Source organism: Rousettus aegyptiacus, unplaced genomic scaffold, assembly GCF_014176215.1.
Source record: "Rousettus aegyptiacus isolate mRouAeg1 unplaced genomic scaffold, mRouAeg1.p scaffold_m13_p_4, whole genome shotgun sequence".
In the NCBI taxonomy this organism is placed as follows: Eukaryota; Metazoa; Chordata; class Mammalia; order Chiroptera; family Pteropodidae; genus Rousettus; species Rousettus aegyptiacus.
Window position 1 is genome coordinate 143,173,135 of NW_023416307.1, and position 22,846 is coordinate 143,195,980.

The following is a 22,846-nucleotide window of genomic DNA, read 5'->3' on the forward strand; positions in this document are numbered from 1 at the left end:
CATTTCTTTTTATAAATAGAATGGAAAAGTAATGTCTTGTCTAGTGCAGTTGACCAAAATTTATTTATTTATTTATTTAATGGATCACAGAAGTTTTTTTCCCTCATCTTTACAACTTCTTATGGGCAATGTCATAAAATATTAGGATGTCAAACTTGAGAGAATATCGTGAAGTTTCCTTTTTGTCTGAGCTGTAGGATTCAGAAGACTTTTCTTTGTATAGACTAGATCCTGGCTCTGGACATTTTAAGCTTTGTTTCTTCTCCACTATGTACTTATATATTTCTTGTGCCTGGTGCTGTGACACTTTCATTTCATTAGACAGCCTCTGGAACCTGTGCACCTGTGTGCCACAGCTCTGCGTAAGTTGGCACAATTAAACTAGGAGTATTTCTAGAAGCTATACCTACAATGGGACAACTATCAATAAATATACAGGTATTTAAGCAAATTATATACACACTAAATTTCCTTTAGCTGGAACACTAAAATATCTGTGGTCACTTGATATGAGACAATATGATGAAAGAGGTGTCAGAGTGGAAAGAGAAAGCAATCTAGTTACAGTGAAAACGGAGTACTTTCAGAGTTACTTTACAAAAACATGACTTTGAAGACATGGCTTTTCCAACACCATGGGAAATTTCAAGTTTAAGTCTTAAAGTTTAAGCTTAATTAGTTTCTTCACAAATCCACCTCTGTTCTTGAAAGAAACAAGCCAAAGGCAGAAATAAAAATCGCACATGAAGTATGATACTACTATATAGAGCAAATCTTTTAATTTTCAGAATCCAGTAGATATTAAAGGTACTCTTGATGAAGTCATTGTGTGACTTCATCTTTTCTGAAAAAACAAGAATGTGGATCAGCCTATCCCTCGAGTCCCCTCCAGTTCCCATGGTTCTGTCATTCTCTTTTTAAAATACCTTTAGTGCACCAATGTCTCAGAAAGGCTGCTGGAGACGCAAAGTTATCCACTTGAACCTGAGCTGGAGAAAGATTCCCACAGTCAAAAGAGCATTGATGGTGAAGGGGAAGCTGGCTACAGAGCTAATATCTAAATAATGCCAGTGTTGGTGGCTCCAGAGTTGGTGCCAGTGATGAGAAAGCTGGGGCACTCACCTAGACTAGGGCCTCTGACACAGGGAAATTTCTGCATTGCAAATTAGATTGGACTTAGTTTTACCTCTGAATCATAGCGAGGTTCAGTTCTTCCTGTTTAATTTTATTTTTATTATTTATCTCTGTTTAACATGGTATTAAATGGATCATTTTCTCTAGATGGTTCCATGCTCTAAAAATGAAGCCTAAACTATGAAGGACAAAGAATTCAGCAACGACATCTGTCATTCCTTAATTAATTAGAGTGCCCCTAATAAGACCCGGAAGAACAAAAATTACATCTGAGCACAATTTTATGTGGCCGATGACCTGTAGTTAACAATTCTGGGCTTCCTGCTTCTCCATATGTTACAGAAATATAGACAACTCAGAGAATGTCACAAGGATAATCCATGTCAGATTATAGAAATCAAACCTAAAGACAGGGCTTGGAATTCAATTATACAAATATTCAGTGGAAGGGTTTTGCTGTTTGTGGATATTAAATATCTTCATGGAAATTGAAATAATTAGGTGTAGGTTAGGGAATTATTTCAGTATTTTGTAATGTGATTTTTTTTGTTTTACTAAATTCCAGATTAGCCTAAAATGTGGTGACTTTACGTCCAGAATTTTTTGGAACAGTCCTGGTTTCAAATTTACTGTCTTATCTGCCCCACTATCATAGAGAGGCTCATGTTCATCACATCACAGTCACCAAATCTTTGGTTTAGTTAGGGGATATGAACATATAAAAATTGGGCAAAAGAGAATGTGTGTTTTACTTCTTGGCATCATTTTCTTAATTGCTAAAACTGCAAAGGTGGCAGATAGAAAAGTTGACATAAATACTGCAAATCAATAATATCTCTCTGTGATATAAGGTGTTCTTGTTAATAGTGAAACTCAGGAAGAATCTTTAAATTGGCTTTTAAAAAATTCACCACTGGTTGAGCCAAATGTGTGAGTTATATTCAGTATAGGTTGATTTCTGCTGCTGCTTTTACTGGCAAACAATGGCCAACTGCCAAAGCATGTTCAATCCACACAGCTGTTTCAATGATTCATTTCCCTTGATTTCCCAGCTGAGCCCTTCAGAGGAAGAACAGCAGGTTTCAAGCCCCAGTTGCTAGCCTCATTGCTACAAGGAGTCCTCCCCGTCAATTGTGGGAGCATTTTAAAGACTAAAGCGAGGGATAGTTGCCCTCATAAACAAAGTTGTTTCCATGGCTAGAATGCAAGCAACCAAGAAAGGTCGAGAAAAAACTGGAATGTCGATGTTATGGTGCTATGCTCACCACGGCTCCAAATCATTGCCCACTTACCTCTCCAGTTTTCTCGCACACCACACACAGACTTTAGCCAAACATTCCAACCACTGCGCAGTTTCCAAAATACAGAAGGTTCTTTCGCCCATTGGTACCACTGCTATTCCTACTGGCTGGAATGTTCTTTCCTCTTCTTTGTCTGAGAACCTCCAGCTACTTCCACAATTAAACCCAAGCATTGTAATCCCCTGAAGCTTCTTGTGAACGTGCCAAGGTAGGTTAGATCCTGCATTCTTAATGGAGGGATATTGCCCACAATGGGGGGAAACTGACTCTTGGAAGGCAGAAGAATTCTAACTCTTTTTGTGTATAAAGCCCAGATATACATATAGTACATAAACATATATATGATCTATCTGTGCTATGAAAATTTTATTTTGTGGGGAGTGATCAGAAGAAAAAGTCTTCATAAGTGAGAGACCATGGGTTACATGTGCCTTTGTTTTCCTTGTGCATGCTATTTAGCTTATTTTAAGTCAGCAATTTAGGATGGTTTGCTGCTCAGTATTATTGCAGCAAACACTGACTAATACTGCTTTTTCAAAAGCCTTCCTTCCTCCCACCCCAGTCACAATTATAAGCTTCTTGAGAGTTGGGACACTATCTTGTGCTATACCACCCTCTTGGGACCTCACACAATGTGGGAACTCAGCAGGTTCTAAGGAGATGTTTGTTCAACAGCTTTGCCAAGATCATGCTTCTCAGTCCTGCTCACAACTTTTACACCCATTGTTCTCTATAAAGGAGGCGTCAATCCTTTTCCGCTCTTACAGCAGCTATGATTTGATGAGATTGTGTTTGATGATTTTTTTGCTCCATCTGCAACAGTGGAAAAAGTGGAATCTCCAAGTTGAATTTGCAGGGCGATATATCCTATTCAAAGCTCCAACAGGTGTTTGGCTCAGTCATTGTGAAGATGTCCGACGTGCTCTATTTCCAAAAGTCATGGCCTCCCCCTGGGTAACCACGGCTGTCAAGAGCAGCATTTTCATCATGACATCAGCTGAAATAGAAGCACTGGCTGCCCATTTGTAGCCATATTTGCAGCTTTTTTTGTAGCGGTACATGTCCCTGTGACTGCTTTAAATTACTTGAAAAGTCAGTATGGGAAGCCTCTCCATAAATTAATTTGTACGTACCATTCTTTTATTTTACACAGCTATTTTATCAATATCCTCCATTATGATGATAATGAAGATAATGATAGAGAATAGCTAATTGAGCATGTACCATATTCTATTCATTTGCTAAGTATTTTCTACTCATGGTCTCTTTTAACTCTCCAATAGTCTTATAAGACCAGTATTACTGGTTTTCCTGATTTACAGATGAAAAAAAATGAAGATTCAGGCAGTTACGCAATTAGATAAGGACTCACAACTAGAAGTGAAAAAGCTAGAATTCAAACCCAGGAAATCTGACTCGAGAGCCTAAGCTTTTAAAGCACTATGCCAATCAAAAAAAGAAAAAAGAAAGAAATAAAGAAAGAAAGAAAGAAAGAATCTGTTTCCAAAAATACATAAATTAAATACTGCATTCTAAAAACATCTAAATGATGATTATGATTGCTGTTAACAAGATTTGAAAAATGAACAGGACATTTCAATTTACAAAGCAAGATGAAATTTTGGCTTGGGATATGTGCTCAGCATTCCAGTTATAGTTCTATATATGGAAAATTGCCCTCAAATAGTAAAAAGTTGAAAAATAGATTCCAAGGAAAATATTGAGATGTGTTAGAAAATTCACAAAATCAAACATTATTAGAAGCTATTTTTGATAGAAAAGCATGGGAGTGTGTGTGCAGAGGAGGAGGGTTGGTGAAAAGAGATAGAAAGAAGAAGACTTAAAAGACTTAAAAGACAAAATTCTACTTATTTCTACTTATTTACTTCTAAGTGTCTCCACTATCCGCCCCCACTCCAATTGCTAGCATGAATGAATTCTTTTCATAGAAGTTGGCATTACAATAGGACAACAGTAACTAAAAAATAGAAAGAAAACACAATAAAAACCTAAATGTGGAAAGTGAGTGCGTGGCTCAGAAAGGGTAACAATAACAGATCTTTCCAAATTTCTGGGAGACATTACATTTTCCATGTGGAACATTTCACTTGGCCTTTTTGAAAAAGTCAGCCGCAGTTTGGAGTCTTTAAAAGCAATATGGAGATAAAACAGAGGGGAAGTGTGATAAGCTAAATAGGATTCAATTCTTTAGCTAAGAAACTTACCTCAAATGAAATTTCAGATTTTATTTGTATCCTAAAGCACCTTATTCCCTAAGAAGCTCTGTTGTGAGCAAAAATTCTTTCCCAAAACTCATCACTAAAGCTGGTTTACTCCTACTAAAAAGCTGTTTTGATATTGGCAAGAAACAAAACAAAACAAAACAAAATGAACATGATCTAGCTAGAGAGTGGGATCTCTGGAGTGAGACACGCTTCCACATGTTATCTGTTTCCATACCTACCAAATCAGGTATAATGTTTACTTTTAAAGGCTGTGATGAGTTGAATGAGGAAGCAGATATAAAGATTCATGTTTAATACGTTTTTTCTCTATCTTCTCGTCCTTCTTTCTTCCACTGTAAAATAATTTGGTTGGCAATATTTTCTCTAAGGTTTCTTTCAACTAGTTCTACAATAGTTAATTCACAGTGTCAGAAATATTTTTTTATACTCAGTTGGCTTCCCTGGTTGAGTTTCCTGTAAAATTTTTTAGGGGTGGTCATTGAATAGAGGCAACAGGAAAGATGGTGTGGCGGAACTATCATGGTGGGGTTTCATGTGCGTAGCTGGCCCCTGCTGCTTGTGGTCTGAATTCAGGAAAGCTGCACAGTCACTACAAAAACAGAAACTTTTAAAGTCATTCTATAAATTCTGGCTGACCAGATGTTTCTCAAGAATGCCAGCTAGAATGGATGATAGAAAGTTGTGAAGGACAAGGAAAAAATATTTACCAGGGGCTCTAAAGGAAAAAAAAAAATTTCTTTAACCATTTTTTTTTATCAATAGGCACTTTATCAAATGTATCGTGTGCATTATATTATGTAATACTTTCAATAACATGGGATAGAAACCCATGTTAACCCCATTTTGCAGATGAGAAAACTGGAATTCTCAAAAGCTAAGTAACTTCTCTAAGTTTAATCAGCTAGTAAGCATCTAGGCCATGATTTTGACCCAGTCTGGGGACTCCAAAGGCTGTTCATTTTCCATGTTGATTCTCAATGATATATATGAGCCAGGATGCATATTTCAAACTAGTTTAAGCAAAAAAGGGAACATATTAATTCTCATAAGCAAGTCATGGAAAGAGGTAGAAAGAACTAGTCCTAGAAACACTAGTTCCAATGCATATATATTCCTCCTTCCCTCATACCTCCATCTCATGACTATTTCTCAGTGAATGTTAGCTCCATTCTCTCCATTATCCTTTCTCATAATCTAAACCCATGGCCACAGACAGCTTTAGCATCATACCTCACGACTATATGACAAGGAAATTTGAAGGCTTCCTGGCCTTCTCCTAAGACAAACTATTTAGGAAAAGGCAATTATTGTTCTGGTTCAGTTGCATATCCATTTCTGAAACACTGAGATAGATACAATGACTGGTTCAGGCTAGGTCATGCGCCTGTGCTTGTGACTAGGGGTCTGTGGCACTGAACTGGACACCCCTTGTAGAATCATAGCATTGGAGGAGAAGCAGCTATTACCCCAAAAAAGGAATGGTTGTTGGTGATCAGATGAAGCAGCAAATGATCATTCTCTAGGTGGGGAAAAAGCAGACTTTGGAGGTGGGTCGAAATGTTTTAACTCCATTCCTCTACTTCCTGGATTCATGACATTGAACTTCAGTCACTAAGGTAAATGAAATACGAAGAAATAAATCCAACAGCAGTCGATGCTAAATAACTAACTGCTAAATGAAAGGATGATAAAGTGCTAAGCAAGGTTCTAATGTTAATATAACTTTGATCCGGAATTTAGAATTTTCCTTATCAGGACTTGTGATTTCAAAACTACCCTACCACCTCACCACACACATGTGGTAGACACTTTTCTCAGACAATGTTTAGATTCTAAGCTCCTGAAAAGGAAGGACAGTATTTTCTATATCTTTTGTGTTCCTTGAATACCTAGCAAACAGCTGGGCAAAACCCTGTGTTAACAGTATGTGTTTAAAAACTACTTGTTAATTTATATCATTGAAAAGATTTACAGACTTGTCACATTGGGGTTCCATATCAAATTTACCACTGCTTGTACTATGGTTCTAGATCCTGAAATAAGTATTTCTGAGACTAGGTGTTCAGTGTGTTAATTGCTTTTATCTAAAATGTGCTAATGAGTGACATTTTTTCAATTTTTTGACCTAAAGTTATAAAGTTATGTTAAATTATTTTTGTATTTCATAATATTGTTGCCTTGAAAATGAGAAATATTACAAATGTTAAGTGCTTGCAACCCACCTTGCATTGAGTTACCATTATTTAATTTTATTCTTCTCGTGACAATTTTTAATACATTTCCATGTATTAATTATGTTTCCACTGATGTTCTGAAATAACCTCAGCCAAGCTCATTAAATATTTTGATGGAAGAGCACTTAAATCTAAATGGCAATTTACATTTGCCTTTTTAAAATAGATTTGTAATGACTATTAAAGACTTTTCTCTAAATAGACCCTGATTTTGAAATTCTTATTAAATTTTATATTTTGTCCCACAAAAATCATCATATCATTATTTTGGCTGGAATTACTGGGTAACTGACCCAATTATTCGTGGCTTTGAAACATGCATTACTGTTTCTTAATGGATTGAAAACTCTCTTCCCTGGGAATTATGGGTAAGTACTAAAGAGACACAGATGATTTAAAGATACTTATCAATACTGTGTGTGTAGGAACTTCAGGTGCTAAAGGTGTTGGAACACTAATTTGGATGTCAGCTTTTTTTTTGTATGATAATGGGAAGCACGAAGTTCCTACTTTACATTGCTGAGTATGCTCCAATTGGCTTGAGTCCCTTTTCTTCACATGACTTTTCAGTAAAGCTATTAAAGAGATTCTCATTACTCTCGAATGTAGTCCAAACTGCTTAAAGTGGACCTCAAGACCTGCGAATTCTAGCCTCTGCCCAACTCCATGGCCTCATCTCGTGTCACTCTTCCCCCATTTCTAACATGTGAGTGTTTTCAAAAGGCCGCGTGTTTTAGATTTAAATTCCTAAAATCCTAATTAAGGTTTGTAATTGTTTCCTTAGTAATGGACAGTGTCGTCCCAAGACTAGTGGGGACAAAGAGTAAGGAGAAGAGCAGGAACACTTGTTTCCTTAAATGCTTCTTGTGTCCTTTTCCCAATTCTAGTTCCCCAGAGAACAAAGTCAAGGAAACAGGTACTGGAAAAGGCAAAGGCTGCCATTCAAAATACATTTCAAATAACACAGTGGCCAGCAGATAGATTCTCGGTGCTTCTTTGAAATGCAGAGTGTAAAATAAATGTTGTCTTTAACTAGAAAAACATCATTTGTAGTGGTAAATGTAACCATGGAGATTTACACATGGGACCACAGACTGCAAGTTTGGGTGAGGATGAAAAATTAAAGCATGAATTGGACAAACAGCAAATTACAGCAGTACTTCTGATTAGCTGAAGACAGAGAATAATGTTATCACTGGGGCTCATTTTTAAGAGTTTCTGACAAGTTAGCCTGAAACTTAGAAAACATAGTTTGTCAGTTTAAAACCTCAAAATGAGTTGCCAAGAGACATTCTAATGGAGGTCTAAAAAATAAGGGCAAGAATTAGATGAATTGTGTAAGTGTTGACATTCATTCTACTGCCTCTTAGTATTAGTAAAAGGCGCCCCTGTGAGTAGACAAGGAAGGATCCAGACAAGATGCTCAGTACAAGATCCAGACAGGGGCATAGCAAGGGCTGGAGGTCAGCTCTCATTCTCCCAGCTGGGCAGGCGCCTTTGTGCAGCACATACAGCTGTAAACTATGGCTCCACTTCCAATTTTAACAAGATATGAAATAAATGGATAAAGTTTAATGAGAAAGATCTCTATTGTACCTTACTTGGTATTTTCTTTACACATTCATTCTCTTTTAATTAGCTTGAGAGGTAATTTAACAATACAAGTAAAGACATAAGCTTTGCTGTGAGTGAACCACATTTAAATCCTGAATTTATCACTCAATGAATTTAATGATCATTCGCTCTTCTCTCTGGGCCTGGATCACTTTAACTACAATATTGAAATGATAGTGTCTTCATTAGTAATTTTCTGTAAGGATTAAATAAAAGGAGATACATATTGTACTTAGCGCACTCTTTGGTACATAATAGGTACTCAATAAATGCCACTTGTTGCTGTATTGTTTAGTTTATTTTGTTAATGGTAGGTTTAATAAGGAGACTTTTTAAAGGAAAGATGCTTATCGTAATATGAGTAAAACCACACACGCAACTCTAATAGCTAGTGGCAATTTATCAATAGATCAAATTAATTAAGTTGAAATATTTTTAATACTTATAAACAAATAATGACAATTCAATGAATGGAAAACTCTTTGGTGATCTTTGATCATATCAAAAGATATAACAAATTGTACCTATTCGTGAAGTGACATGGATATCAAATAGTAATAAAAAATTAAAATATATTCAATCTAAGAAGGGATGTAGGTTATGCATATTGAAATGCTCACCTAACTTTTCACACTTCAACAAATATTATAACGGTTCTTATTTAAAAATAGATTTCATCTTATCCTCATTTTTTTTTACATGAAATGAAGTTCATGTCACACACGGAGAAACACACACATACATACACACCGCTTGTGTAAAGATATCAGAGCACACAAAATACGGAGGTTATGGTAACGTGTGGGGCTGGTGCTTTATATTTCAGCCCTAGCTTCACAGGCAGTTATTCTGCAAATGGATTTCAAAAAATAATTACATTAATCAAAACTCTATTTATTCTCCCACATCAGTATTGATTTCGCCTGCACTTATCAAATTTATATTCTGTCTCTTTAATCGCCTACCTCCTACTGCCTGTCACTCTCTGGGCTAAGACTACGTATCTATCTGCATAGCACAGATATGCTCAGGCTTCTCCTTTGAAATAAGATGTCGATGAAATCCAATACCAGAAAGAAGGAGGAACTAGGTTCATTTTTTTCCTGCCCCCGTTTCTTATTTGACCTGCCCCTAAAATTCTTTGGTCTATCATAGTTTTTTATTTGCGTTTGCCACATGAACAAATGATGATTGCATTACCTTTAGTTCTCTGAAAATTGATAAATTTCTTATTCTCACCCTGACATTTTAGACCATGAAAATTTAAAATAGTAATAAAAAATTTTAGAAGCAGCTTAAAAAGCTGATATTAAAGTGGTATGAGATATCAACATAGAGGGAGAAGAATAATAAACATAAATGTGATAAAGGTTAACATTTGGGGAAATCTGAGTAGAAAACAAATTGCAACTCTTTGTACCGAAATTTTGTTGTCAGTCTGAAATTGTCTTAAAATTAAAAAGTTTACAAAATAATTCCAGATAAGATTTTAAATAATGATCCATGACCATTTAGGGTGGTGATGATGTGGTATGATTTGGAGGAATAAGAGGTGACTAACAAGACTCACAGGTAAAGTACCCAATATGACCCATTAGATAATACCCCCACAGAAAAGCCCAGTCATCATCAAAACACAGTTATCTCAGCTTAGTAAATCTTGCTTAAGATTTAAAGAATTGCAAAATCCAACACCAGTCTTCCAAGTCACCCTTAGCAAAATAAAATAAGGTAAAATATAAAATAAAATAAAATAAAATAAAATAAAATAAAATAAAATAAAATAGATAAAATACAAAATCAAATAAAATATGAAGGCTTATAAATAAATTTTGCTTTGAATACAATTCCAGCCAATATCAAATATCCTTGTTTACCAAAGACTATATCAAAGAAAAGCTACCTAATTCGCAAGTCAAATACTAGCAATCTCATCCATGTCATACTTATGATCACTGTTTTTCTTTGTTCCTAGTTAATGGGAATTTTTATCATCTCCCTTGTCTCTAGAAGACCTACCAGGCAATCATAATCCACTGCCATCTATTTATAACTCTCCCTTGGGAATAGAGGCATTTGTAATTGTAAACATGGCATTGTACAGTTATGTGCAGGGGAAATGAGTGTGCCCTCTGAAAAGTCTTTTAATTCTTTATGCATTTCAACATTGTGGCATTTAATGGTTTCCCTTAAGAAACACCACCAATTATTCTCATAGTTTATCTAGGTTTCTGGAATAATCTGTTTGAAACTTGACTTCCAACCCCATTTCCCCTGGCAGGAGGTCTACTGAGGAATGTATTTTACCTTTACATTTTTATTTCTGAGGAAAACCTTCCCACTAGACATTTGTTTTCCCCGTGGTTCTCCAAGAGGGACATACACAAACAGGAAGATTATAAAATAGAATAGGATAAATTGGGACACCAAGATAACACATCCATGTACTTCAACTCTGATATCCTGACCTATTTTTAAGAGCTAGAGAAAGAACAAGATCTATTTCTTCTCCTAAGTGATTCCATGGGAATTCTCTCAGTGCAGCGGTAATGTAGAGCAGAAAGTAGCTCTATCTATTCCTGGAAGGGAAGCTCAGCTTTTTAAACTTCCAAAAGAAATAACTGTGATTGTTCTTTACCTCTCAAAAAATATTCTCTTTTTGGTAGCTTAGTGATGACAGGTGCTTTAGTACCTTGAACTCAAGGATTATTGGTAAGGTTAATAGATTTCCACGATTTTTCAATTTTCTAAAAGTTTTTAATTCAGAATGTTTCGAACATTTTGAGTATAAAAAGACAGGATATTTGACCTTTCAAACTCCCTCCATTGCCTGATTATATGGGACAGTTTCTTTTCGGGAAGAGAAAGTGGGACTCATTTGGAATATGATTTTAATATCGTGAAAAGAATATAATGTCATTTATTCAAAAGAACATATTCATCAGAAAACCTGTCAATTTCAATCAATTCTAAATTATACATGGACACTGGGGATAAAGAGGACAGAGTCAATGAAATTTCAGGATACCCTGAATCCTTCTTTTACTCTCTACGTTCTTTTCTGCCTCAGGGTCTTTGCATACGCTGTTCTTGGTTGCACACAATAATTCCTCTTTGCGAATTCATCTTTTCCTTATTTCTTTTTGTGTTCCCATATTTGAGCCTTACTGATAATTCAAATGGTTGAATCAACAGATGAGGCATTTATTAATTCAATCATTATTTATGTGGCCAGCAATGAGCCAGCAAATACCTTGTTGATATTTGGAACATAGGAGTGAACAAGATAAAGGCTTTGCAGTCTGTAGCCAGCAAAGCAGATGTCCACAGACCCAGATTTTTTTCTGGCAGGGTCAGCACTCTGGCAAGAGAGGCACGAATGAAATGGGAAGCAGTATAACGTGCCGGTTAAGAACTAGTTCTAGAGCCAAACTGCCTGGGTTCATCTTACCCCGTCACTTACTAGTCGGATGGGCTTGAACAAGTTATTTGTTCTCTCCAGGCCTCAGTTTCCACATCTGTAAAATGAGAAAGATGTTGTAACTAACTCAAAAGGTTGCTTTGATGCTTAAATGAAGTAATATATGTAAGGTGCTTAGAAGTCACCTGCATCTTGCAGGGTTTGTTCTTATTACCAATGCTACAGGAGTCCATAGGGCACACAACTAATTCTACCTGGAGACTTTTCAGGAGGCTAACATTAGAACTGCATTTTTGAGAGCACACCACTGAGGAAAGCACAGACTGCTCTTTTAAACATCTTGACAACACCAGAAAGCATTTCCAGATTTCAAATTGCCAACTCGTGACAACTATGAAGGTTTTAAGTCTCAACTCAATACTCTTTGTTTCAAGTTCTTTGCTTTAATTTTTAAAGAAATCCTTACTTCTTCTTTTAAACAAACACCATGAAATCATCAAAATTTCCCCATGAATGATCCTAGTTTTGGAGAGTGGTCTCAATCAACATGTTAGTCATTCTAGTGTAAAAACATCTGAAACATATGTCCTAATTTCCCCAGACTGCACTAGACTTCAAAATAAAGAAAGGTGGTCATGTAACTCTACTTGGGACATCCTAAAACAAGCCACAGTCTCAAACTAGTTTGAGACACTTGCTGAAAGTGAAATGTGTCTAGCTGAATTTATTCTGCATTAATTATTACTCCCTCTGCATACTCAAAGATTTCAGACCATCAACAAATTACTGCCAGAAATTGCTAGTCACATGTAAACAACAATAAGTTGTCCTTCATGGATTAAAAAGAATTCTCTTTTCTTGGACAGATATGTGCTACATATGATCCCTGAAAGATCAAAATGAGAACATATTAAAAGTTGAAGCTACCTCATATTTCCGTATATTGTAAACATGACAAAATAATCTCAAAATTTCAAATATTTAAAATGTTATGTTTACATTGGAATTGAAAGGACTTAAAACTATCTGCTCTGTTGGGCATAAAAGGCAGCTTTAGTAAGAGAGGGAATGGTATCAAGTGATCAAACCTGAAAAGATGAAATTAATATGAAGGCAATGCGTTTCCTGTAGAAATGCTCAAAATTGAAGCAGTCCCATAAACTTTTTATTTTCCTACAAACAGATAGCCTCTGATATTATTTCCAAACATTTATGAATCTCTCAAACATCTCTTAAAAATGTTTTAAAAGAAAAATTAAAGCATGGCTTTTGGGGAGGGCAACGTAATAGAGAAGGGCATCAATTGTTTTGTGTGAAGAGAAGGAAGTTTGAAGTAGTGTTATGTAAATGAAGACATTTGAGAAAGTAGAAAGTGGTCAAACCTAGAAATCTATTCATTATTTTTCACCATATAAATATACTTATTTAAGGCTCACTATGAGGTAGATTTTATATATAAGGTAGGTTTGTTATAGTTCTCAGGGAGTATCCCAGGAAAAAATGACTAAAGAGATGAATACGATGATTCTTAGGTAATGCCAATATGAAAGTATGTATCTGGGAACCTTAGAGGACCTGACTCAGCTCAGGTGGAGAAGAAAGGTAGTCAGGAAAAGAATCCCACAGAAGACAGTTCTGAGCTTCTACTCGCCTTGCAGGATGAAGTAGCATCAGCAGGGGGAGGTGCTGGGACAGGTATCCAGGTATAAGGAAAAGCAGAAGCAAAATCCTGGAGAAGTGCATCCACAATACCTTCAGGAAAGAAAAAAATATATTCCTTATGGAAGTGCTATATGGTAATGCAGTACGAATATAAGGCATGGCCAGTGAGTGGGACTGGAGATCTAGCTGAGACCGGTGGGTCGGGGAGGGTGGGGGTAGATCTTTAAAAATGTTAAGAAATGTAAACTTCATTCTTCGGGCTATGGGGGACGTGGATGAACCACAGGTGGATGACAGAATGAAGTTAGAAAGATCCACCTGACTACATAAGGGAAAGAGTTGGGGAGTAGAACATGGAGTCAAAAACAGGAAGACTCCCATAGAGGCTGTTGTAATAATCCCAGTTAAATTTTTTTTCTTTAAATCATTACAGATGCACAAGAAGTAGCAAATTGTACACAGGGATATCATGTATCTTAACACATCAAAACCAGGAAACCAACTATAGACCTCATTAAAATTTTATCAGCTATTGAATAGCAACAGTTTTATGAAATTTTACCACATGCATAGATTCATGTAATGGCCACAAAAACCAAGATAAAATCCAAAAAAAAATTTATAAGGACTTAAACAAAGAGAGATGGAGGAAAGAGGAGCGATTCAATAAATACCTAGAACCTAAACTCTAATAGTTAAGAGCATGGATTCTGGAGCCAGATTGCTCAAGGCTGAGTTCCACCTCCACCACTTACCAGCTTTGTGACTTGGGATGTTACATCTCAGTTCACTCCTCTGGAAAATGAAGATTATGATAGTACTTCTTAGAGATGTAATGGGAAATAAATTAATTAATGTTTGTAACAAGCATAGAACCATCATCAGCCTATGGTAGATGCTATAAATATGTTAGCCTTTTAGTCCCGGAAAACTTACTCTTGGTCACTGTTTCCAAAATTATGACACTCGTAACATTGGAGAAATATATAATGACTTTGGATTTTTCACAGATTAACAGGTTTTTTCAATAATGATGCATTTACTTTTACAGTTGTTATATACGAATGGCCCAGAATACTAGCTTTCCACCGATGCTGGTAATATATAGTTTCCTTCTTAAATGGTTTTAAGCAAGAAATTTTTAAAGAAAAAGTAAGCAAAAAAAAATAATAATAATAATATACACTATTCAGATACGAGAACAATCATAATATTGTGATAGTGATACATGAGTGAATGTCATTTGAGACACACTTCATTATGTATGTTTCTTGTTCGCAGAGTTAATTCTTATTCATTGGCATAAAGAGTTTCAAGAATCCAAGTGTTCTGTCTATTATCTCAATTTTGAATTGCTATCATAAGCAATTAAAGATGCAAAACACCTGAAGAGTTAAGAAAAAGGGATGAAACAGCAACTCTCTCCAGCTTTGCTGAGTGGACAGAAGGATCATCTTCACAACAGATTTTATCACATAATTAAAGCGGGATCCTCTGATTAATTAAATGGAGAGGCAAACTCATTTAAACGTGATGCTAATGCGAGATTGCAATATTTTGCATTAGGCAAAATAAACTCAAAGATTACAGCTCTACACCTTGAGTTTTTGCTATCTTTACTATAGTATAGTCCATTTGCTGGTAAATTTTCAGTATTTGCAGATTTATTCAGGCCTCCTAAAAGCCTCAAAGCAACCAGGAATTGTAATAAATATTTGAACAGAGAGCTCAGTGTTTCAAATGCTGAATAAATCATTAGGATCAGAGCTAGTACACTGACTGGGTTAATGCAATGTGGCTGCCCTTTGTCCTGTGCTCACTCTGTTAATGCTTGCCCTTTACTATATGCAGTCATGGTATATTCTTTACTAGCTGAGGGATGCTCTTTCATTTCAAAGGGTTGCTTCTCATCCAGAAAAATGATAGCTAAGAGAAATGTTTATGAGATTAGTAAATCAAGTATTTTCCCAATAATCAAGTTACATCAACCATCTTTACTATTTCTGTGTAATCAGTCAGCCTGGCATTGCAATTGAAATGTTTTGATCAACTGTAGGGATATAAACTCTTAGTTCTAACAGCCCTTCTTCTGTGGGGTGCAAGGTAACAGCACACACATGTAAGTAACTAAATCCTGACCCTTTCTATAGCCAGCTTCCTTGTACATTTCTCACATGCTGAAAGGTTCAGATTCTCTCACTCGGCATGGCCAAGACATAGAGATGTCCCTTTCTCTGGCCATTCACCTCTGTCCAGAATCCAACTCACCCCAGCTTTCTCTTTCTAGATGTTGCTAGCAATTTTTTTAAATTTAACCTCCTGAATTATAAGTGACCTTTGAGATTTATTTGCCATTTGTGTCATCTAAGCTTTAGGTTCCTATTTTCCAACTCTCTGGCCTACCCCTGAAAATGGTGTATTAATTCTCTATAGTTTTATAACAAATGACTACAAACTACATGGCTTAAAACAAAAGGAATTCATTTTTTCACAGTTCTGGAGACTAGAAGATCCAAATCCAGGTGTTGGCAGGGCCATGTTTCCTCTGAAGGCTCTAGAAGAGCATCCTTCCCAGCTTCTGGTGGTTGCCCACAATCCTTAATATTCCTTGGCTTGTAGGTGCATTACTTCAATCTCTACTCCTGTATTACAAGACATTCTTTCCTGTAATGGGAAGAAGGCTGAGAGACAGAAACCAGGTTCAAAGCAACAGAACGTCAGACATCAGAGCAGAGCTGGCAGGTCAGGCAGGACCTGAGGGTAAAAGACAGGTCCCCAAACTGACATTATTCAGCACTATTTACTTTGCATCCATCACTGTGACTCAGTGCTTTATATTCATTCTATCACTTATATTAAACAACCTTGTGAGATAAACATTACAATCTTCATATTCCTGATGATAAAACTCAAGCTAAGAGAGGTAAAGTAAACTTTCCAAAGTCATTTTGGGACAGAGCCTAACCCGTGAGTGAAGACAGAGATAGCGGGGGTGCCAAGTTGGCTCAGATAATTAGAATACTATGAGCTCCTTTCTTTGGGCCTCCCCAACTTGTGTTCAAATGACCCATCATGCAAAATCGTTGATAATTGGTCATCACACGTCTGAGAGAAAAGCAAATAAATGAGAAATCAGCTAATTTTGCATCTGAGAATAGAAACAAACTCTATTTCTTGGCAGTCTGGGTTTGTCCTGGCTCTTTGTCTCAGTAAACACGAACTGTACTTTCCAACTCTGTTTAACATTTTTTCAATTAGAGTTGACATTCAATATTATTTTATATTAGTTTTAGGTATACAGTATAGTGGTTAGACATTTATATAATTTACAAAGTAATTCCTCTGATTAGTCTAGTACCCAGCTGACGCTATACATAGTTATTACAATATTATTTACTGTATTCCCTATACTGTATTTTACATTCCTGTGACTATTTTGTAACTACCAATTTGTACTTCTTAATCCAACTCTTAACCCAAAAAAATCCTATGCACCACTGCCCTGTGCTTCTCCTGCCAATAAAGATGTAGATACTCCTAGGGTGTGTGTCCTCTTGAGTAATTCTGTTTGATCGCCCAGTGGCTCTGCTCTCTTTCATTTCCTCAAATTTCTGACTTGAAATGACTAGCCATGCCGGCACCAAACCCTTCAGATAAGAGTCTACCCCCTTGTCCTGGGCCTTAAAATCCTACCCTCAGTTCTATCCTATTATAATCACCCAAAACCAGTGTATCCAGTCCTTCTTCAGGAAGGGAAGACTATCCAGAACTGTCAAGGTAGAAAATAGATGCCTTATCCCCCCTCCCCCCACCAACTCTTTTCCAAAGCAAGTGGGAATCTGGGTACTTGCTGGGCTGCTTTTCCTCTCAGTATCACCATCTGGCCAAGTGAGCAGAAAGAACCAACTCTCATCTGTAGTATGTATAAAAAGAGAAAACTCATTTCTACAACCCTGCTGATGAACTACAAAAGCAAGGGAGATTCCAAAAGGTCAAGTCTAAACACACAAACCGAGAGCAAGAATTATTCCAAAACCAGGGCCAACAGCACAGGACAGTACAAAATGGCAAGCGGGATCTGGAAACAACATATGTATCACACAGAAAGAAAACTTTTTGTGTAGTGTTTGAGGACAAGCCTGTGGGTAGGTTGGAGGTACTTAAGGCCACCATGCTGATTTAGATAAAGAGAAATCCAAGGCCAAGTCTAATTCAAACTTCTTTAGTGCCTTCATTCTGAGGCCTGTGGTCTGAGTCACCAAGTGTTTTTTCTGCACACCTCCCTAATCTTCATCTCTTCTAGGAGGTGAATGCAATAACATTACAGGAATTCTTTATTCACAAGCAAACTCATTGCTATAGGCACGTGTATGGTGAAGTACTACTTCCAGAATGTGTATATTGCAGGCTTTTTGCCAATCCCTGCAGTATTTTCGCTATAGAATATTCACTGGAACCAAAATAATTTGTATGGCTAAAGCCCATTAAAAAACAAATAGATAACAAGTAGAATACCTGATCCTCTAAAGAACTGACTTAACAGATGGAACAATCTATTGTAAGGAGAGTGGACCCATTCGAAGCCATCTTAGAAAATTGCTTTGCAGTGACCTTCTTTCTAATTCAGCCAATAGATGCCAACACATCTTGTTTTTTATGTCTGTTGGCTTATGAAAAGCACGTCAGCACACTGACTACATGTCTAGTGGGTGTAACTTTGACTAACCTGTCTTTTCCTTTAGTTAACACAAATCTGAAGGTGGGCATTTTGCCTTTTTAAGTCTAGTCATTTTTTTAAAGATGTTGTCATGCCACTAGAGAAAGTCCAGAGGAGATGGTTTCTCGAGGAGATGTGGGTGTCCTGCACTCAAGGAGGCAAAGCTGTCTTCTTGGAGCACTGGTCCACTTTGATCAGCAGAGGACCTCTCTGTGGTCAGGAAAAGGGGACAGATGCCTGAGACCCTGGGGCCATTACTATCTCTGAGTAGGAAAGGAAAATGGATTCCTAACAGGGATGTGGCTGAGAAGTTTCTATCCAAAGTCAGGTCCCTGGCCTCTCTGTCTTTATCTTCTAAATGCCTTCCTTCTTAATTCCATCCCCTTCAAAAAAGACAAAGAATTGTCTTATGTTTCTTCCTGTTGTTTTAAATTTAAAAGGACACTTGGCCCTTCTGCTGAGGTTGATCCAGACATCTGGTACAGCCATTGAGAAGCAGCTCCAGGGAGTCACAGGATTCCAGGTCTTGCTCCCTTCTCAACTGACTCCACATCTTCTTACGGGTTATCAGAGCATCCCTATAAGGGAAGAAGAGCATGCAGTGTCTTCAGCCTTATGAAGTGTTTGCTATTGTTTCTACAAATGGGAAATAAAAGAGTGAGTACTCTAATAAGTATTTAATGTTTATAAGTTGCTTAGGTTAAAATCTCTGATATGGCAATATTGTGATAGATGCATGGATCACTTCTGGCTGACATTGCTTCAATCTCATAGGCACAGTCGTAGTTTCTGATAGATACTTCCATCCCTGGGTTTTGTCACTTAAACATAGCTTTTCAGCATTGAAAGTTATTCTGTTTGGAAATGTTTCTTGATGCCTTTTACTTGCTATCTTTCTAAGATACAAAACAAGAAATTAAAAGAAAAAAAAACTCAGTTTTTGTCTAAGATGGAAATGATGGCTTCCTTGAATCCCTGACAGAGAGAATATGCTTGTGAGATTAGCAGCCTCATGTGTCTCAGTTTTTTTCAGGAGATTATAAGAGTGAAATAAACACTCCAGGACAACAACCATGTTCCTGTGTTTTGAGAAATATTTTATTATAGAGCTTCTCATGCTAAGTTGTATTGCTATCTGTGTTTCCATCTCTATTCTCCCTCTGGACTGAGGGCAGGACTATTGGTTACTTTTCTCATAAGTTCTGAACATTTTACAGAGCCTACAGCAGATAGCCAGTAAAAGTTATTGAATAAACAAAATTGAGGAAAAGTTGAAAAAAACATCTGTATGCATGTCTTAAGGGAACATGTCCTCTGGAAAGATAAAGGCAATTAGAATAACTAAAATCAGGTATCAGAAAACTATAACCTGAGAATCAAATTTAGTAGTTTCCTATATTTTTTAATAAAGTTTTATTGAAATCCAGCCATGTTCATTTGTTCGCATAATGTCTATGGCCACCTTCATACCATGACAGCAGCTGAATGGCTGTGACAGGGACTATATGAGCCACAAAGCCAAAAATATTCTATATATATTTGATACCTGAAATATATTTGATACCTGGCCTTTGATTTTAAAGAAATTGCTGACCTCTGACTTGAATAAAGAATGCAGCTCACAAGTAAGTAAGCAACAAGTAATTACTAAATGCTCATTATGTGCTTAATACTATTGCAGGATTTGAAGTAGACATAGCAAAACGCATCTCACCTCTCTGAGCAATAGGTCTTTTAACTGTTTGAAGGCATCGATTTTAGCAGCTGTACCAGTGAAAGAGAAATGACATTATCCATACAATGGAGTAAAATAGACCTCACTGAGAAAAAACAGCTGGTAAATCAAAGAAGAGGTGAACACAGAGGACCAATTGAAGTGCAAAAGTGGCATTTTGGATGCTGTAATGATAAATCGCAACCAGAATGATGTAATTATTGTCCAATAGCTCTCATTCTTATTTTCCTGTACGAATATCATGGAATGTTTTGCATTCTGTATTCACTGTAGTATAAAGACTAGAACTATTTTACTTGGATATTGAATTCAAACGGCTGAAAAACTTAGTGACAAATAGGCTGGAGATATTTGTTTTTTTTCTGTATGTAATTATTTTTTTAATTTTATTGAAGATGTACTAAGAATCGAAGGATAATATTAAGTGTCTTATATACATTATTTAATTTGATTCAGTTTTATGCAAGAAGCCTCATTATTTTTATAGCATACCATCATTATCTTTATATTAACTTCCTAAGCCACGCAGTGTACAAGTCAGGCAGAGTAGGCTAGGCCGTGCTTCAGTAACAAACAAGCCCACATCTCAATGGCTTAACACAGTGTAAGTTTACATCTTATTCATGTTCCATGGTCATTATGGGTCATCAGGGATCTCTGCCTTCTGTAGTCACTCAAGGAACTAAGCTGGCAGGGAGTCCCCAGACTACTGTTCATTGGGAAAGGAGTACTGCAACATCTCCTACTGTCGATGAGCTGCATCCAGAAGTAACACAAATCATTTTCACTAACATTTCATTACCAGGATTGGAATCCATTTCTATCTGATTCTAATAAGCATTATCTCTCTACTAGCATTCACAGTTCTATAATGCATTCATATTAGTATAATAGTATACTTTAATGTGTTTTTCACTCAAACTCTAAACACCCACAGGGGTGTGCTGACATTTACTAGTTCAAGAAATATTTATTATGTGCCTCTTTTGAGCCATACACTATATTAGCCACTAGGAGAAATACAGTTAAAACCAAAATGGACAAACCAACCCTCATTATACTTACGTTCTAACAAGAAGAGAAAACAAATACGTTAAGCACATCACTTAATAAAAATAACTTAGTAAAATATGTAGGACAGTTAGTGAAAAGTGCTATGAAAAAAATAAGATATGGAAGGTAGTAGAGAATGCTGGGGGCTGGGGGATGAGATACTTCCTAACCCATAGGGTCCCTTTACATTGTAGGCCTGAGCATGACAGATAGCCCAGGGTTCCTGGAAATCTCAAGCTGCTTGAAGAAAACTGGTGTAAAAAGCAGATTTATATTATTTCTAGTGATCTCAAGTCTAACAAACATCCTGAGGCTGTGTGTGGTAAGGAATTGGAAGGGGTAGAGGTCTTGCCAAGATCATATGGTTTCCGGAAGTGCGTTTCAGATAGAGGTACGGAGGGGCAGTTGTATACCACCAACATTCAAAATTTGGACTCTTCTATGCCTCTTTAACTATATTTTAATTGTGAGCAAGAAATAAAGCTCCATAAAATAAGTCGTCAAGAGATGTGTTGATGAGAGGAAGAGGGGGTCTGTTTGACATTAAAAAAATAAATCTAGATATCTACCTTATGTGTGTAAATAGAAATTAGAGATAAGTGTACTGTGGGCTTGGCTGGCAGAGGGATGCAATGTTTCTCTTCATTTATAATGAGTGACATGTTTGTAATGAATTTTCTTAGCCCAAACATTGGTCTTTGTTTCTCTTTTCCTAAAATAACTCTTCCATTTGCTCAACTCCACTCTGATGCCCTCTGACCCTTAAAGTAGCTCCCATTGGTAGCTCAGGAGGTGTTTTAAAACCAAATTATACTCCTTACTTTCAGTAAATCCTTTCTCTTTTCCCCTGCAATTTTTCCAAGTTACTATCAATCTTCATATTAAGGTTTCCAGCAAAATGTGTGGATAAAAAATATCTCTTTTATAAGTGGCTTTTTATATTAACCTGGATCATCCCACCTTGTCAAAACACAGCCGTGATATAGTAATTCCTTCAAAGTCCTGGCTCGGATTTCAATTTACCTGTGACCTTGGGTGGATGAATCACTTTGCCATTGTGACAAAGAAGTCTCCTCAGGGAATACAGGATTATTCATTCTCTGCTCAGCTACAGAGTAAGAATTTGAGGCTTTCTTAATATTTCAAAAGTTCCCTGTAATTGAAAAGAATGATATAAACATCTTATTTGGTAACTTCAATCAGTTAGAGATACATAGGAAGCTGGTGTCCAGCACACACTCAAAGTTCAGGTTTCACCCTAAAAGCCCGAAGCAACACGATGGTTTCTCAGTTGCACTTCGTTCCTCATCCCCCTGCCTCTGCTGACTACCTCCCTCTCCCCGCCTCCTCTCCCACCTACTTCACAATTAAAATATAGGAGTCATCTCTTATTGAATGCTTACCACATGCTGACCATTGTGCTCTACATTGTGGTAGGTTGTATAAACAGTCAAATTGTTTACACCTCCAGGTCTTTGCCATGTGACTTTGCAGTTCTTCTCATGGAGGCAGAATGTACTTCCTGAAGTTGGGTTTGGTCATGTTATTTGTTTTGGCCAATATAATACAGTCTAAGTAATGATGTGCCACTTCCAAGCCTCAGCTTTAAAAAGCCTTGAATATATTTGCTTTAACTCTTGGAATGCTGTCTCTGCTATGAGAACAAGCCTGAGCTAGATACCCAGAAGATGAAAGATATAGAGCCCAGTTAATAACCAACCAACATCTG

The 22,846-nt window shown here is 36.7% G+C and overlaps 1 long non-coding RNA gene across 2 annotated transcripts; it reads right to left on the reverse strand.

Moving 5' to 3' along the window:
* Positions 1-17,556: 17,556 nt before the first annotated feature.
* LOC118601669 lies at positions 17,557-22,701 on the reverse strand. Of its 2 annotated transcripts, none has more exons than XR_004950492.1 (3): positions 22,521-22,701; positions 22,141-22,270; positions 17,557-18,907 (listed from the first exon to the last, which is right to left on the reverse strand). It is a non-coding gene; the product is annotated as an uncharacterized LOC118601669 (long non-coding RNA). The 2 variants fall into 2 exon arrangements; XR_004950493.1 differs by having other exon boundaries at positions 17,557-18,965.
* Positions 22,702-22,846: the final 145 nt, after the last annotated feature.